The sequence below is a fragment of the Excalfactoria chinensis genome, chromosome 7 (genome assembly GCF_039878825.1).
Source record: "Excalfactoria chinensis isolate bCotChi1 chromosome 7, bCotChi1.hap2, whole genome shotgun sequence".
Classification (NCBI taxonomy): domain Eukaryota; kingdom Metazoa; phylum Chordata; class Aves; order Galliformes; family Phasianidae; genus Excalfactoria; species Excalfactoria chinensis.
The window spans coordinates 5,788,295-5,804,938 of record NC_092831.1 but is presented as its reverse complement, the minus strand read 5'-3'; the positions used below and the strand labels follow the sequence as shown (position 1 = coordinate 5,804,938).

Here is a 16,644-nt window from a genome sequence, read left to right as displayed (position 1 = left end):
GCTGTTTTCAACATCAAAAACATCACCAAGAGCATAAGAGAAAGATAGTGAGATCTCAGTATCAAAAAGCGTTTCATTGTGCTTTATCAGTGCACTTTATTTTATAACAGTGCCTTTGAAAACACATTAATTTTTTTTTCATAAAGTTGATTCACTTTCAACTTTTGGCTTATCCAGCTAAAAGTTCTGATGTGAACCTGTCCAGCATAAGGAACAATAAGGAACACGGTTTAGCTGGACACAAGAAATCTACTGAAATTAGCATGCACATAGGCAAACCCCAAAGACACCCACTGAAAAGTATCCTAGTAACCCTTAAAAGCTTGGAAGTTTTTTCCCCTCCAGGCTACAAAGTCAGATTTAGGGCCAGTCTCATGAGTCATAGAATTGTAGGGGTTAGAAGGGACCTCCACGGATCATCAAGTCCAACCCCTCTGCCAAAGCAGGCTGGCACAGGTAGGCATCCAGATGGGTCTTGAATATCTCCGGAAAAGGAGACTCCACCACCTCCCTGGGCAGCCTGTGCCAGTGCTCCATCACCCTCACTGTGAAGAAGTTCTTATGTATGTTGGCACAGAACTATGCTCCAGTTTGTGGCCATTTCCCCTTGTCCTATCCCCACAGACCACTGAAAAGAGGTTGGCCAATCCAACCTTGAGAATTCTCCAGAAAGTACAAAATAATGCAATGATTAAGAGCCTGCAACCTTACTGCCAGTAAAATGTTCTAACTACTCCAATTGGAAGAGGCTGGTGTGCATCGCTTCCTCAATGCTCTGAAATAGCTTTTCTTTACAGTTCCCTATTCAGTGATGACAGTTATTGATCATTCAAATACAGCTTTCTGCCAGACATTAAAAGGTCAGTATTTACTTTGTCAGAGAAGTTACAAAGAGGACATTTTACTTTCTGATAAGGGAACTAAATATCCACTAAAGATGTAACTCTAGAGTCAAATCAGGAAGTAATGGCAAAACATGACCAGAATGTTTCAGGGGAAAAAACAAACCCAAAGCAGCGAGCAGCAGAAACCAAACCAAACCAGAATCTTCCTTTCAGAAAGAAACATTCATAAAGCACAGAATACATCAATAAAAGTTCTCATACTGCACTTTGCTCCCTTTGCCCATGGGAACAGGGCCAGAAATACCAGCTCTTGTTCTCTTATAACTTAACAGATATATTTAAGAATCAGACTGTTCAGTAGTAGCACACCAACTAAACACGTGGAAAGGAAGAAACCCTACATCAGAGCATAAAGGAAAAGTCTTTGACACTGCATTGTGTAATTGTCTCATTTTGGATTCACGGCCTGTATAAGGAGCAAGACCCCACGGAGCGAAGGAACAAAGAGTATCAGCCAAAACACACCCCTTGTATTGTCAACAGTAGGTCTTGTACTACAAGGCTTGGTATCAATTTGTTGTAAGAACACGCTGTGCTCAGACTGTTTGAAACTTATGTATTTCTGAAGCAACCCAGAAGACAGATATGATTTGGTAGGATGAATCATAGCACTTCCAGTAAGAAAAGCACTGAGCTATTGCCAGAGATCTGCAAGACTAAATAACCCGGCTTTTCTATTCGAATTGAAGATTTCAAGTAACACTCAGAGTTGAGGTATTAGGGCTGTACTTGCTGCTACTGTGGATTTGGTTCTATTTGGTATCACATTACCCTGTTAGCACAGAGTCTATTCTACAAAATACATTTCTGTTGAACTGTTATCCTTTGCACAACATATAAACCACTAAACATATATTATACACGGATGAAAACAGGAACCCAAATTGGAATCACGGATGCACGCTTTCTATAGATTCCTTTGTAATTAATAACTAAGCTAAAAATCAATGCCTTGTATATAATGACTTGGGTAGAAGTGGTCACTCATAGTTTACTCCTAGATAGATCAATTATATACAGGATTTTGTAATTTCATCAAATAAACACAAGATTATGTTAAAGTGACAGTGTTTCAGCTGCACTGATTGATATCCCAAGGAAGAAGGCCAGTTTATGCCTGTTGTTCAACCCATTAAAGCTTCAGAAGCTCTGAGAACAGCTAAAGGATTAGTGCATGTTTTCTCTATTATTTTTTTCCCCCCCATTTACTCCTGAATCCTGAGCATGATGTATCATGACAACCATCCCACATCGCTAGATCACAAGCACAGGAACTTTGGTTTTCTCAGATAAAAGAGATCTAAGTGTGGAGACACAGCTGCTCATTCAGGGATTCACTGAGTAAACAGCAGTGTCAGAATTCTCAGAACTAACAAAATAAAGCCACCAGAACAAAAAAAGAAATGAAAACGCACACAGTATTTTCTCAAGTCTTCTGAAGGGCCACAAGGATGAAATAAAAGGATTGCTAAAATAATAGCATCCATTCATCTGAAACTGCTGTAGAAACTCAGGAGTAGAGAGTGGAAAGTGACTGTGCTTCTTAATGTAGGAATTGTGAAGAGCTGAGGTATTACAACAAGATTCAGTTCTGGGGAAAAAGAGTAAAAATTTGGAAGAACAGAACTTGTGAACAACAGGGTGCCAACATGTGGTCTGTGCAGGTAAATCTTTCAGGTCTACTAGAAGATTTCTGAAGGGGCAAAGTGTCTTATGTACACAGAAACTGGGTGATGCAGCTCAGTTTCCACTGTTGGAAAGTTATTACTTTATTAATACAGTAGCTATGATTTCCAGGAAAGAATATGAGATGAGAAAATCTCTCAAACTTTTAAGGAAGGTGGACTGCTAAGAAAAAATAATAACACCAAAACAGGAAGATGGTAACACTGAAACCTTTCTCTCTTGTTCTTACAATACAAATCTGTTCGTACGTGAGACATGACATCATCAATATTTCAAAGCAACTTGTTCCAGCATTCATAAATCTCTTGGAAAAGTAAGTAGTGAGGGGAAGGAGAAGCATGAATATTAAATAAAAGGAGAATTAAACGTAAGAAAAGACAAACAAAAACAAGCCTGGAGTTCAGTCATTGCTGCTTCAGTTTCACTGCAGATATTATTCCTTCCAGAGACACAAGACACAAATTCCTTAAGACTTCACTTCATATGCTGGAAGGTTGGATGAGTAATGGGACTCGAGGCCCAATGGGAACCTTGAGTCCCGAGATAGCTGCTTGCTATCACAAGCTGCAGTCATAATACAAACCATTTATTTCACAGGCTGCTAATTAGTGTAACGTTGCCACAGCTCAGAGCAGATCCCTGAAACAAATGGGTGTTTTTCAGCACACACTCAGCTTATGAACGTTCCACAGAATCATGTGCCTTTTGATGTTCTTCACTACTCTATGACGGTATTTTCCATGAGGCTTAATGGGAAATTGAAAAACAGCAATAAAACCACAAAATCCATCCTTCCACCAATAAAAACATCTTACAACGGCCCAAGACATGGGAATAGAGAAGTTAAAAAGAACAATCAGTCACACGGAACAAAGGACACCGATCACAGCGCTACGCATCGCAATATTACCACAGGCTACCGGGGCAAACAGACACCTCTGCATCTGCTCGGGGGCAAAGGCTTTTTTGTTGGTTGTTCTGGACTTACACAGCTCACGTGCCGCAAAACCCCAACGCCAGGGCGAGCAAAACAAATCTTTCTGCTGCAAACGCGGACTGAGGAAAAGAGGCCCACAAGAGCCCAGCCCCGGCGGGGAGCGAGACGGCACGGCGCCTCACGCCTTGGCGGGCTCCGGACTCAAACGCCGCCGCCGCCCGGAAGTGACGTAGCACCGGCAGCGAGCACGCGCGTGCAGGAGCCGCGGGCTTCCCGATGCGCTTCCGGGGTGGAGGAGCTGCGTAGCGCTGTGGGCTGCGTACTGTTGTGAGCCGTGTGAGCTGCGTAGCGCTGTGGGCTGCGTACTGTTGTGAGCCGTGTGAGCTGCGTAGCGCTGTGCCCGGCTGAGAGGCCGAGCTGGGACTACAGCTCCCGGTCTGCTCCGAGCCGAGCTTTCTAGAGTTGCGACCCAGGCGGAACTCACCGCCACCCGAGGCGGAGAGCGGCGCTCCCTACTGCCATTATCCGCGGCCGCAGGCTGCGCACAGCCGCGCTAATGGTCGCTGGCTGCCCCCAGGGGGTGGGCCCTGCCGTGCCGGTCTACCCACCAAGTGGGGTTTTCATTGGTGACCGCGGCTGTCTGTCAGCACAACGGCACCTCTAATTGGTCGTTATCTTCTAGAGGGGCCTGCGCCCGCCTGAGCGCTGTAAGGCGCCACTCGCAGGCAGCTCTGACGGTGGGAGGCGCGCCGCTAATTGGCCGGATCGGCCGTAACTCAGGAACGTTCCGCGCTGCTATTGGCAGGGCGCGGCGGAGGGGCGGGCCTCTCTCCCCGCCGCGGCAGCAGGAGGAACCCGGGCGGCTCTCGAGGCTGGCGATGGGGTTAAGCGCCCCTCGTGCGTGAGCCTGTCGCCGCCGCGCCGGCCCGAGTCCGCCGGCCGCGCCGCCGCCACCGCGGTAAGGAGCCCGGAGCGGCTCCCGGTCGGGCGGCGGAGCTGAGGAGAGCGGGGAAAGAGAAGGCCGAGAAAGGAGGAGCAGGAGGGGGGGGCGGTCGGCCGCGCCCGCAGTGCGGAGAGCAGGGGGCAGCCGCTGCGGGAGGGCGGCCGTTGGATGGGGGAGGGGCGCGCGGCCGTTGGGGCGGTTGGCGGCACCTGCACGGCACGGCCGGGGGACCGCGGGGCGGCACGGGGCGGCGGGCAGCGCCCGGCTCCGCTTCCCTTCCCTAATATAGGCAGGGCCGGCACCCAGCGGGGCACGGCGGCCCCGGGGCTGAGCGATCCGCGGGGCTCCCGAGCAGGGGATCCGGGCCGGCCGCCGTTACCTGCCGGAGGGATTCGCTGGCGGAGCCGGCCGCGGCCCTTCGGCGGACTGCGGGTGCCGGGCTGCTGCGGCCGCTCTGAGCCCCGCGGCGTGTGCGCGTATCGGCTCCGCTACAGCTTCGGCTGGGGATGTGCGCCTGCTGTAGTCCTGGCAGACGGTCGTCCCGTTGTGGTTTTGCTGCAGGACGGTTAATATGCATGGGAACAAATCTGACTGTGCAAGAGAAATGAAATCTGTGTCACAGCCCGATTTCTGCAGGTTCTCTGAATGACGTCTTAAAATCAGGTTTCAGCACTGAAGGATGGTTTTTCATTATCTAGAAATGAGATGGGGAAAGAAGTGCGGTGCAGCAGCTTCTCACAGACCGAGGTGATCTGGGGTTATTCGCACTGAAAGGTTTGCCCCGATTCTGTTGGTGTGAGGCTGTGTTGTGAGCTGCGCCCTGCTGGCTCTGCCTGCTGCCCTCGTGCACCTCGTGCTCTTCTAAACGCTATGGAAAGCCGGGTGGGAAGGTGAGGGGCGGGGTGGGCAGGGGGAAGGAAATCCAGAAGGAGTTATGGATGCCTGCATTAAGGTGCGTTGGTTGGCAGCAGAATCCACAAGTGTGCGTGGGCTCCTTGGCTTTTTGTCTGTCTTTTCTGTTGTTTTTTCCTAGTGATGCCTTCTCAATGATAGCAAGATTCTTTTTCTGCCCTTGATGTGATGAAGGGACATACTGTGGCTTTTGTTGTTGCTTTTACTTTGACGCGATGTTTTAGATGAGGGTTTTTAATTGTTTTTTTCCTTTAGTGGCTCTGTTGCTTTCTGACTGAGGCATTAACTAGAAATTTTCACCTGGATCATTTCTTTATGTCTTCCACAGGGAGTACTGCATTCGGGACTTGCTTTTTGCATGAACGCTGAGCTGAAGATAAGATGATGGCAGTCATGTTGTGAATGTTAGGTTAGAAATACTTGTTGTATAAGTGAAAACAGCAAAAAATAAAGGAACGCCTTTGAAACAAAAAGTGCTGTAATAGCAAAATACTGTGGTCCTCGGGGTTGGAGTATTTTGTAGAAGATCTGCAAGTTATAGGTTGTTCTCTGTAATTAAAAGAAAAACAGTGGAAAAGATGCCATTAGGACTCATGTCTTCAATCATGGAAGGTCAGAAAGGTAGCTGTAACTCAGTTGTACGGTTTGCTTTGCAAAACTAATTGCTGCTGAGATCAGGATTTGTTCCTTTTCCCAGGAGCAAACGTGGGTACGATGAAATATTAGTAGTTTTAAGAGGTGTATGCACACAACGTTGAGGAGGTGGATATTGTCACCTTCCTATTTCTCCTCTTCAACATATTTATACTTAACATAGAATTGCATCTTACACTTTTTTGTCTGTTCTGTTCTGTTGTGGAATTTTGGTACTCATTGCTTCTTATGTTTCGTTGTGGTTGCCTTACATCATTCCTCCTTATTTTATAATACTTGCCTAAAGCTTGTCTGTGTACTGCTTCAAACCAGCTGGATGCAGCAGGTGAAATGCTTTAGATATAGCCCTGGATGCAAAGGAAAAGGATCATTCTTGAAGTGTGCTTTCAGCTTTGTCCAGTGTGTCAACTGAAGTTCGTGTGTCCTTGCATCGCTACTTCAAGTCATTTACTTCTCTGCTGGGTTAGTTTGCAGCGCCGTGTCCTTCAATAGGATACTTTTTAATTTCCAAGGCACTCCATTCTAGGCTTTTTAACGCTGTCGATACAATTGTTGTGTTTTTTGCCTCTTTGAGCTCTGTTGAACTTGTATACCAGGTGACCGAGTTTTCAGGTAATGATGATGGAGCAAAAGGAACTTTGCAGTGCAGCATAGGCTGAGGTTTTTAAAATACCTTTGCATGCGTTACTAGTAGTGTTCAGTTTGGTGAGGTGATAACTGTGCTGTAACTTGACTGTGAGAAATAGCAGTAACTTTGGGATATTCTGATTTGCATTAGCCAATATTATTGCTGCAGAGTACACTGACTGTGAACTTTTCCAGTATATTTTCGTTCCTCTTATGCTTCAGAGTTAAGCAACAGTTTGTAAATATAAAATATTGTTGTTATTGGTTGTAACGTCTAAGGAGCTTTCATGGAGGCGGTGGAGGATTCTGTAGAGCTGGCGCTGTTAGATTGGGAGGACTGCAGCGGTGTTTGGGTTTGGGAGCCCAGTTAATCTCTTAGTGGCAGATTTCCCACCTACATTCCGCGTAGGGGTGGTTAGATAGAAATGACCCAGGGGCTTTTGTTAAAAAGTGCATTCCAAATTGAGCCTTTTAATAATGGAAAGATGAGTTGTTTGGCTCTGCAGGAAATGCACAATAAGGCCATTCACACTTTTTTTTTGTTTTAAAGCAAAGAAGAATCTTTAATTTGGTGCTTATTCAGGTGATTGGTAGCACTTAAGCAAGCCCTTAAAGTATGCCTTCTCTATAAGTTTCTTTGTTGGTTTTCCTTTGAGGTGGATAGATTTGGTGCATTGTATAACAATGTTATGGTAAGAGGTTTTCTGAACGTGGTATTGGAAAGCTATTTCTAGGAGATGATAAATCAGCAATAGGTTCTGATTAAATGTGGCTGGGAAGATTGTACTTTCAGCCTACCTGTAGCCATAATTTGATTTCAAGACTTTTGGAGGAGTCCTGTAGAGGAGATAATATCTGTAACCAGATTTATGGAAGCTCAGCAGCTTTAATTACAGAAAAGGCACTGCTGCTGCTCCTGTGCATCAGTTGCTTTACAGTTTAATGCAGGTATTATGAGATTCTGTCAGTGTGTCACTTTGTGATATGAACCGTTTTCCCATATGGAACGTTTATGTTTCCAAGCATATTGTATTTTCTTTTTGTGTGCTTGTATCCAGGCTGATGAAGCAAGACGTAGATTTGAAGAGCGTGGCTAAGGGATGCTTTCTTTTTTCTGTTCTTCATCTTTGATTCCCTTTGGAAGGCAATAGGACATTTTGCAGCTACTGCTTTCTGTGTAAACATGCACATGCTGCACAGTTTATATGTCCTTGTTCATATGCTAAGTTCTTTTATCCCATAATTCAGGGCATTTTCTGTATAAAGTGGAGTTTTGTCCTTTAACATGCTCAGGTCTCTTCTCAGCTCCCTCACCAGTTTTATTTGCTACCAAGTTTATATTGCCATTTATGGAAGGTCTTTGTCCAGTCCTGTACTGAAGGGTCTGATGAGCAAAGCTTATAATGATAAATGTCTGTCGTTAAAGATATGGCTGAATAGCATAGCATAATTATTCCTTCATTTCAAAAGTGTGGGTTTGATTAGCTTGTATGACCCGGGTAAAAAATAATCTCTGAAAGGTACAAATACAGGAACTGTTATTGTTGGGTTTGATACAGCTGAGCATTCTAAGCAGAGATCCAGTGGTGAATTTCAGACTAAAGCAGAAGAGTGTGGTACGACAGCTGACTGTTACACTGCCATTCTTGTTTTGGAAACGTACACTTTTTGCTAAGTGAACTTGTCTATTCATGTGACGTTCCAACTAAGCCATTTTACTTTATGTTATAGGAGAACAAGATAGAAACAGATGTGCTCCTTGCAGCTAATCTGCCTGCATGCAGGAATCTGTCATAATGACATAGTAGCTTTTTGTGACACCCTCTTATCACCCTCTGATCTGTTAATTGGGCGGTTATTATGAGCAGTTATTGAGCATTTCTCTTTAGGCTGTGTAGGATGTAGGGCTCTTTTTTATTCTAATTTAAACACATCTAGGGAAGCTCACAGGAACAGTTTAGCTGGCAGATGGAGGAAATGGTGACTTGGAAGTGAGATCAGTGACTTCTTTCGCTGGTGCAGCTGAATCGAGAAATCTGAATCTAGGCTGTTTGGTGTGCAGCTGCTGAGGGAATTTTCAGCTAACTCGAGTGCTTTTGCCAGTAACGGATTGAGGAGTGTTCTCGGAGTCCTTTTTGATGTCAGAGCTCCGGGTGTGCTGCTGATGGTGAGTAGCTGGGAGTAATTGTATCACTGACCACCATGCTGGATCTGCAAGATGATTTTAACTCGTTTTCATATTTTAAGTGAGCTCAGAATTATTCGGTGTGTTACTGCAGAGGTATAGTAGGAGTTTTAAAAGTCATTGGAAAATTATGGAGCTTTATGTATTTATGGATTTCAGACTGATCAAGTATTCTCTTTTTTTTGCACCCAAGTGATTCAGTAGGGAAAATCAGAAAAAAGCAAGAACCAAACTGTTGCCAGTGTCTAACTTCTCTTCAAACTGGCTCAATTGCTGAACATAGCTCCCTAGAATGATAGTGCCTTGCCTCCAGATGAAACCTGGCTACGTTTTTTGAGTTGATGCATCCTTATCCTTTTTAACCTTGGAAAGTCATGCTATTCCCAATGAGAACTTTTTGCCTAAGGACTTTCCTTCTGACTAAAGGAAGCTGACTAATGTTCTTGTGTTAATGACTACTTGCATACTCTTCAATGGAAGGAACGGTTGTAAAATGGATAATTAGATATTGATAGTATCTACTGATAGTAATTCTGTTGTTAGAATTAGCGTTGATTATTTTGTTTTCATTTTTTAATTTGTAACAAAGATAGCAGGTGATTAGTCTCCTAGCCCATGTCTTGTGGGTTGGTTCTTTTCCTTGAGCACCTCAAGGTAACATTTAGTATATTTTCATTGCAAATAATGCATGAAAAGGATTCTAGGCACTTGCACCTTACATTGTTTTCATGGAAATGTAAGCTCCACTTTCAAGGGTGTGAAGCTGTACCTGTAGTCTGTAGGGTTATTACTCTGTGGTGTCACCAGTGGTGTGGACTGGGAGGAGGAACAGGACATGCAGAGCTACTTAGTGACTGGATGGAGTCGGCCATGGGAATGTTAATGCCTTCTGGCTAGACTTGTGGTTAGTTAAATGGATATTAATCTTTCACTGCTTAAACTTCTGAGTTACTTCATAAAACATCCTAGTATTTTTTGATCCTAATGCTTTGCATAGTGAGACTACTTAGGTCCTTTTTTCTATCCTTTTCAAATAATGGCTACAAAAGCAAAATATCTGTAGCTATATGGATCTTCTTACTGCTGGGAGAAGCATCTGAGTCCAGAACAAGCCTAGCTAGTAATGATTTAAATACAGCAAAGCCTTCATTCAGCATCTTGAATTAAGCACATGTTTTAGCTGAGGTTTCTGAGCAAAAAAAGATACCTTTAGGCTAAACTCTTGGAGCAGTAAGATGAACAGAATGAATGTTGTTACTAGGGCAATCCCATTATTGCAATGTATGATACTTCAATGGTAGGTTGTTTAGCTGTGATGACATTTTAGTAGTTTCTATCTAATCTTGTATCTTACTGACTCTGTAAAGTTTAATTTGCAAAGCACAAAGAGCAGTAGACTTGAGTAAGACTTGCATATCAACAGCAGTGAGGGCTGTCCTAGCTCAGAATACAATCAGCTTTTATTTTCTGGGCTTTCCTGATAAAATGTCGGACAGTGTTAGGCTGGATTTGTGTTCCTATCTTCCTTAGTCCTTAACACTTTGAAAGCTTAGACTTACTATGTTCTGTGAAGATCAAGAAATGTAAATGTCTAAGCATTTTCAGTATCTTTCTTGTCCTGCCTTCCAACATGGAGTGAAATATAGGCTCATTCTAAGCAGAAAATAGCTCAGCCTATTTCTACCATTGGATTAATTGGGTGTGGGGAACCTTGAAAAGATTTTTCAACTCTGATCAGGCGTGTCTGACAGTGCCTGTGATCCAGAGGAATGTTTTAGATCACTGATGACAATTCCAGAATGTATTGCTTGGCTGAGATCAGAGTGATCTGATGGGGTTCTTAGTTGCCTAGTGCTGTCCTAAGTATCTTTGTTCCTCTGCTGTGGTGGTGTCCTGTGGCTGTGCTGTGTCTGACCACACTAGGTGCCTGTATCTGGGAAGCTCACTCACTCTTGATATAGCAAGAAGAGTTTCCTTTAGTATTATCAGACATTGAACTTCAGTACTGCTCATAACTTACTAACTTACTCAGCATATTTGTGTTTGCAGTATCAGTAGTTTTCAGTATCCATTCTTCACTCATACCTGCAAGTGCTGCAAGTACGTGGTTATAATTGCTGAGATTTTAAAACTAAGTTTGAGGCTGTGTATGTACTAATAGTAGATTGAGTGTAGGCATGGATACTGTAAGGAGGCTGCGTTCCCTGGAGTGGTTGATGATCAATGATAGACTTCCACAGGCCGTGCTGGAGGACATAACATTGATTTTAAACCGTTCTTTGAAATTTGTAGAAATATAACAAAAATCAAAGGATGCACCCGCTTATAACTAGGATTTTATTTTATTTTTTAAGTGGACTTCCTCCCACGTCTTCTAATTAGGAGTAATTCGTGCTGACACTAAAAAAGAGTTTTTACTGGGCTAATTAAAAATAAAATTGGACAAATACTCATTTCCCAGTGAGTCTATTCTATCCAGGTATTTGGATGCTAAATAGTGCTAATTATCAGCAAAATAATGGAATGTGTGGACAGGTATGAAACTTAATGCACTCTGCATTGCTTGAGTGTGTCTGAAAACTGTAAGAAGAGATTGTGGGTCCAGTCCTTTGTTGCAGGAAAGAATCAGTTTTTAACTGTCTCAGATATAAACATGAATTGGATTGCTGGCTGTCTCCTCTCCTGACAGATAGTATTTCTTTATTCTGTTTCTTTAATGTCTCCTGGCCTCCAGCATGGCTGGCTGTGGTGGGTTTATAGCACATGGTTTTGTGACATTTTCCTCTAGTGTAAGTAGCTCTTCTGCCCACCTGTTGTCTCCTGCAACCACGTGTGCCACTTAATAGAGACTAATTGCTTTTCAGTCTATGTTTTGACTAAATGCCCTTTTTCAGTCTCTTCTTCAGCTACTTTATTTCTGGAGTGCAGCGGTGCTTTTCATTCAAGTTTTTACCAGTGCAAATGCCATTTTTTCTATCTAATGTTTCAACAGGGCTTCATTAAAATGACACTTGTGCTTCAGTAGGGAATTTCTCTCGTGTTAAAGAATGCATTAAGTCAGTACTCCATTATCAGCATCCTCAAGATAATCTTTTTCCTCTCTGGGTGGCACTTCCCATGTTTATGATCCATGGCTGTTAAGAGTCACGTTTCAGGCAGCAGGACTGAAATGAAGCAAAGCTGGTCTCAGACTCATAGCTTTAATTCTTTCATCTATTTGCCCCCTCCATTAATCTACTGCTTTTTGTAATATCTTTTTTTAGTAAGCCTTCTAATTACCTACAATTATTTCTTTTAATCTTCATTGCTTCTGCTGTATTTCCTGTGTGATACCACACGTAATTCAAGTAGATAATGCCTACTCCTTTTTTTCCTAATAAATATTTCTTTATTAAACAGAGTTGTTTGGCATAATCTCCGTGTTGCACACGTTCTTCTCCCAACTCATTTTCTGATGACTGTTGCCTTTGATTTATGCTTTCCTTTAAAATGAGCTGAAAACCCAGACACGCGGTTATTTTCTCCTTACATTTAGTTCTTTGCTTGTCTTACTAACATCAAATGTTACCGTCATATATTTTGCAGTATACAAAAAAAATTTCTGTGCTTTGAGGTTGTCCTAATCTCACGAGGCGGCTGTAATTTTCTGCAGTTATTGGTTATGCTGCTTTCAGCACTTACAGCGTGAATCTTGGTTTTTGCTTTGAACATACTCTCTCAACTTCAATTTCAGATATGCCAGAGTTTTTCTCCTGTTCTCCTATTTATATAAAACACAAAATTTCTGTTAGCAAGTTCTGACTCATGTTACTTTTTCTTGCTCAGTCTGTTGTTTTTTTAAATTATTATTTGTGTATTTTTCTTTTCATTCAGCTGAACTTGTAGTTTTTTCTTTTAAAGGGATCTCTTCCCTTCCAGCCCTTCTTCCTTTGCTTTAGGGAGTCGGTGGTGCAGGTAAGTTCCATAAGTATTCTGATGAAGAATCTTTAAATAAGCTTATATAGTTATAAGTTACAGTACATAACTATAAAATAGAAAACCATGAAATTGCAATTTTTCATGTATGTTACTTTAACTAGTGTAGCTGTGTAAGGAGATGGTGCATTGGGGCAGTGTGATTATCCTCCAGCCCTGAATTGTGCTCTGAGGCTGTTTCCAAGATTCCTGACCTGGTTTGTCTGTAAAGGTGAAGCTGTTTGGTCAGAGAAGCGCAGACTTCTAATACTCACTGTTAGCTGTTCTGTTAACTGGCAATACTACATTTCTTGAATACTCTGAAAATATGAATGTGACTCTTAAAGACTCAGTTGTCACTGTCTATTTTTTTCCTTACCCCACGTTTGGTATCACTGAGAATGTCTGAGAGCTTTCTGGTGTGTTCCCACTGCCTGCATGTGCCACATGCCGTGCGTAACGTAGGCTGTGAATAAGCACCCTTAAAAATGTAGAAACTGGATTTCCAATAGAATTTTCTTTCCTGTTCTATTAGCTTTGACAGCCTTTCTGCCCCCAGATCCAGGTGTGTGTGCTTGTGCTTAGCTAGTGAAAAGGCTGCTTGGTGTTTGGGTTTTGACGATGGTGGGTTTTTCCCTGTCAAGTTTACAGTGACTCAGTTGTGGAATCCTAGAGGTGTTTTTGAAGAAAATACAGGCCCTTTTTCTTGTTGCTTCCTTCATGCCATTTTACTTCTTCAAATTAGTTTTCCAGAACATTTTCAGATAACTTCATCAACTTCTAGAGTGCTGTATTTGTTTCTTAAGTAGGCATTAAATGGTAGGAGTTCAAGATCCTTCAGCATATAGATTTATGGGTGGCAGTCTTTGTCCTGTGTTCACACATTGCAAAAGAAGATTGTCATGCTTGAAACCTTCATCAGATTTACTCCTAGATATTCCATCCCTTCTAGGGAGGGTGATGCTTATGCAGTGTTTGACCCCAGTAGATTTCCTTAGTGTGTGGCCATTTGCTTCAATGATGATGCCATGAGGTTATGTTTGGCACATAGTGCCAAAGTTTGCATTGCTTCCTTGACAGAACTCTTTGCTCCTTAAGAAAATGAAATATGTTGGAAAGCTCTGGGTACCAGGATGGCTGCAATTGATGCTCTGTGTGTGTTGCTGCCTTTTTTTTTTTCCAGTCAGGGCAAGGAGGAGTTGGTTTTCCATCTCCCTTGTGGTTGGCTCTGAGCAATTAGGCTGCTCTTCTAATGATATCCTTTCAAAAGTGTTCATTAAGAAGCAGCGGGATGCTGATTTTTCTCTGCTGTCCTGTGTTACCAGGCTTTTCAGTTTAGCAATACAGAATCGTGCCTAAACAGCTGTTGAGTCAGGCTGTCCTGTCAGTGAGGCAATTGTCTTCTGCCCTCCCTCTGATGAGAAAGTTGAACAAAGGAATTTACAAAATCAAACTGCAATGCAGGGCACTGCTTAACACTGGGTCGTAAACCCCATTTAGAAAAGCTGGTTCAGAGCACAGTAGCTCATTTATAAACAATTCAGGAGGACTAACTATAAGAATCAGATGTGTAAGAATCAGTGTAATTCTCTGCAATTTGAACTGTCAGTGCTGAATGATCTTCAGTTGTGGTGCCTGCAGGAAAATGGTTTGGCTATAACAGTGTTCAGGAAGGTTTGCTGACTCAGAAGCGTGGCTGATAAGATTTGACCAGATATCAGCTTTTTGGATATCAGCTTTTTTGTTGTGAACTCCGGTTTGAAAACCATTCCCAGCTTTGTAGAGTATTCAGGCCTGGCTGGCTGTTGCATGTGACAACATGTCAGTTTAGTGTGTGGTGTGTTCTAGAGCTTGACCTGAAATTAGTGCATATTAATTGAAAATCTGCTAAACTGAAACAGTTGTACTTAGTACATAGATATACTTAATGGATAGTGGAATTCTCAGTTCATCTAATTGATCCTGAATAATTTTATTATCTACTTAGACTGTTCTTTTCGAACACTTTTTCACCACATCAGCTTTGTACTTATAAAAATGTATGTACAGTCATCATGTACTGCATGAATTTATATCTCAGTGCGCAAACTATGTTAATGTCCACGTATTGAGAACATAGATTAAAATGCTCCTTACTATTTTATTGGTGATTAAAATGAAGATCTGAAACATTTGACAAAAGAGGTGGGTTTTTTTGTTTGTGTTTGCATATCATTACAGCTTCTGAACTCAGTGAACCTGCAGGAAGCATCAGCTCGGTTCTACAATAAGTGCAATAGCCAACCTTCTGTCATACTGGGCCAAGGAATAGTCACAGCTGACCTTGTCCAGATACTCAGCTTATTGCTAGCCAGTTGGTCAGAGGCTCTGCTGGGAAACTGAATGAAGGAATTCTAATTAGTTCTGAAGTTCTAGTAGGACACTGAGTGATCAGAGTTGAATAAAGGTTTTGAATTGACAAAATACTGCCAAGTCTTGCTGCTGTTGTTTTTCAAGTGCCATAACAGAGTACCTGTAGACAGTGCATAAGGATTCCCATGCCATAGCAGGAATTTTTCCACTTGCATACTGCTATGCAAGTGCATGATTGATAGAATGTGTGCAGTTCTTCTCAGCTTGTTCCATAGGTCATTATTGTTTTGTGTGTTCCTGTCCATCTGGAATTATTCATCAGTACAAGGATGGTCTTGGACAGAAAACTAGATTCAGAGTGTTTAAGCCAAGACTAAAAGAACAGTTTTCTGTCATGTATCTTGATTTTGTGCAAAAGAGCTGCTCATGTCTTTTTATGCTAGAACCACGGGTCTTTTTTGTTCAGCCTAGTCATCTGCCTTGCGTATCGTAATGAGATGCATGTTTGGGACTCTAGTAAATATACTAGACACGGTATACAGTATTTCCAGTTGTGGTGATGAAATAAGGCTATTGCTTTTATAAGTCTCACTATTGAGGAGTAGATATGAATAATTCAGTCAGCAGCCTAAGATCTTCATATATTGCCATCTGCTCATTATTCAGAACTCTCGTTACAGACTGCTGTTGCCCTAGCAACATTCTGAAAATTAGTACTGCATCTATAAGAAAGCTTTTGTTTATCCAGCAGAGCCCACTATCCAGTGTGTAATATTACAGGATGCTTCCGAAGTGGATATTCTAGGCCCCAGCCCTGATTGTTTAAAAAATAATCTCCTCTTATGTGGCACTAATTGAAGATTATTTGTTTGTGATGGTTTTTTTAAGCATAGATGTTAAATATCGTGATTTAACTTAGTCTCCTTAGTGCCTGATAGTGCCATTGCATGATTCATTTGACTATAGATATGCAAGAAAGTTGCAATCCCATGTTGACTGCTGGTGTTCTTCTCAGGGTCCTTCACTCCTCCTTCTCTCCTGTTCATTCTTCCCTCTGTCTCTTGACTTTTAGATGAGAAGTCACAACTTGTTTAACCTTGAGTGCTCCATGATGTAAAAATATGTATTTGTGCTCATGAACTTAACAGAAGCTGAATCTGGAGCGTGGAGAAAGAGGTGGTGTCGTTTATAGTAAAATCCACGAATCTGCTGTTGTTGTGACCACTGGAATTTATGTCAACTTGCTTTCACTGTGACAAGTTACATATACTCGCTTCTCTCACAGGATGTACCCTCAGCATCTCCTTCTGGAGCAAATGGAGCTGAGATATCTCATGGTTTTGTTTTTCTTGAAGGGAGAGAAATAAATAGAGAAACAGTATTAAAAATAGCCAACTTCCCAGATCCTCTTCCTTTCATTTGCACAAAGCAAACGAAAGCTGCCATCTTTCCCCCAACTTCCCTTTCATTTGCAGTTCAGATCTTTGTT

The 16,644-nt window shown here is 42.4% G+C and overlaps 1 protein-coding gene across 2 annotated transcripts in view; it reads right to left on the bottom strand.

Annotated features, from left to right (window-relative positions):
- The window catches only part of ZRANB3 (zinc finger RANBP2-type containing 3), a 35,731-nt gene extending 30,652 nt beyond the window's left edge, over window positions 1-5,079 (bottom strand). The window contains exon 1 of one of the 2 annotated variants that reach the window (XM_072342316.1): window positions 4,851-5,079. The gene's annotated coding sequence lies outside the window, so the exon portion shown is untranslated. Of the gene's footprint in view, window positions 1-3,579; window positions 4,026-4,850 lie in introns of those variants that run through there. The other variant, XM_072342315.1, reaches the window with a different exon arrangement.
- Between the last annotated feature and the right edge of the window lie 11,565 nt (window positions 5,080-16,644).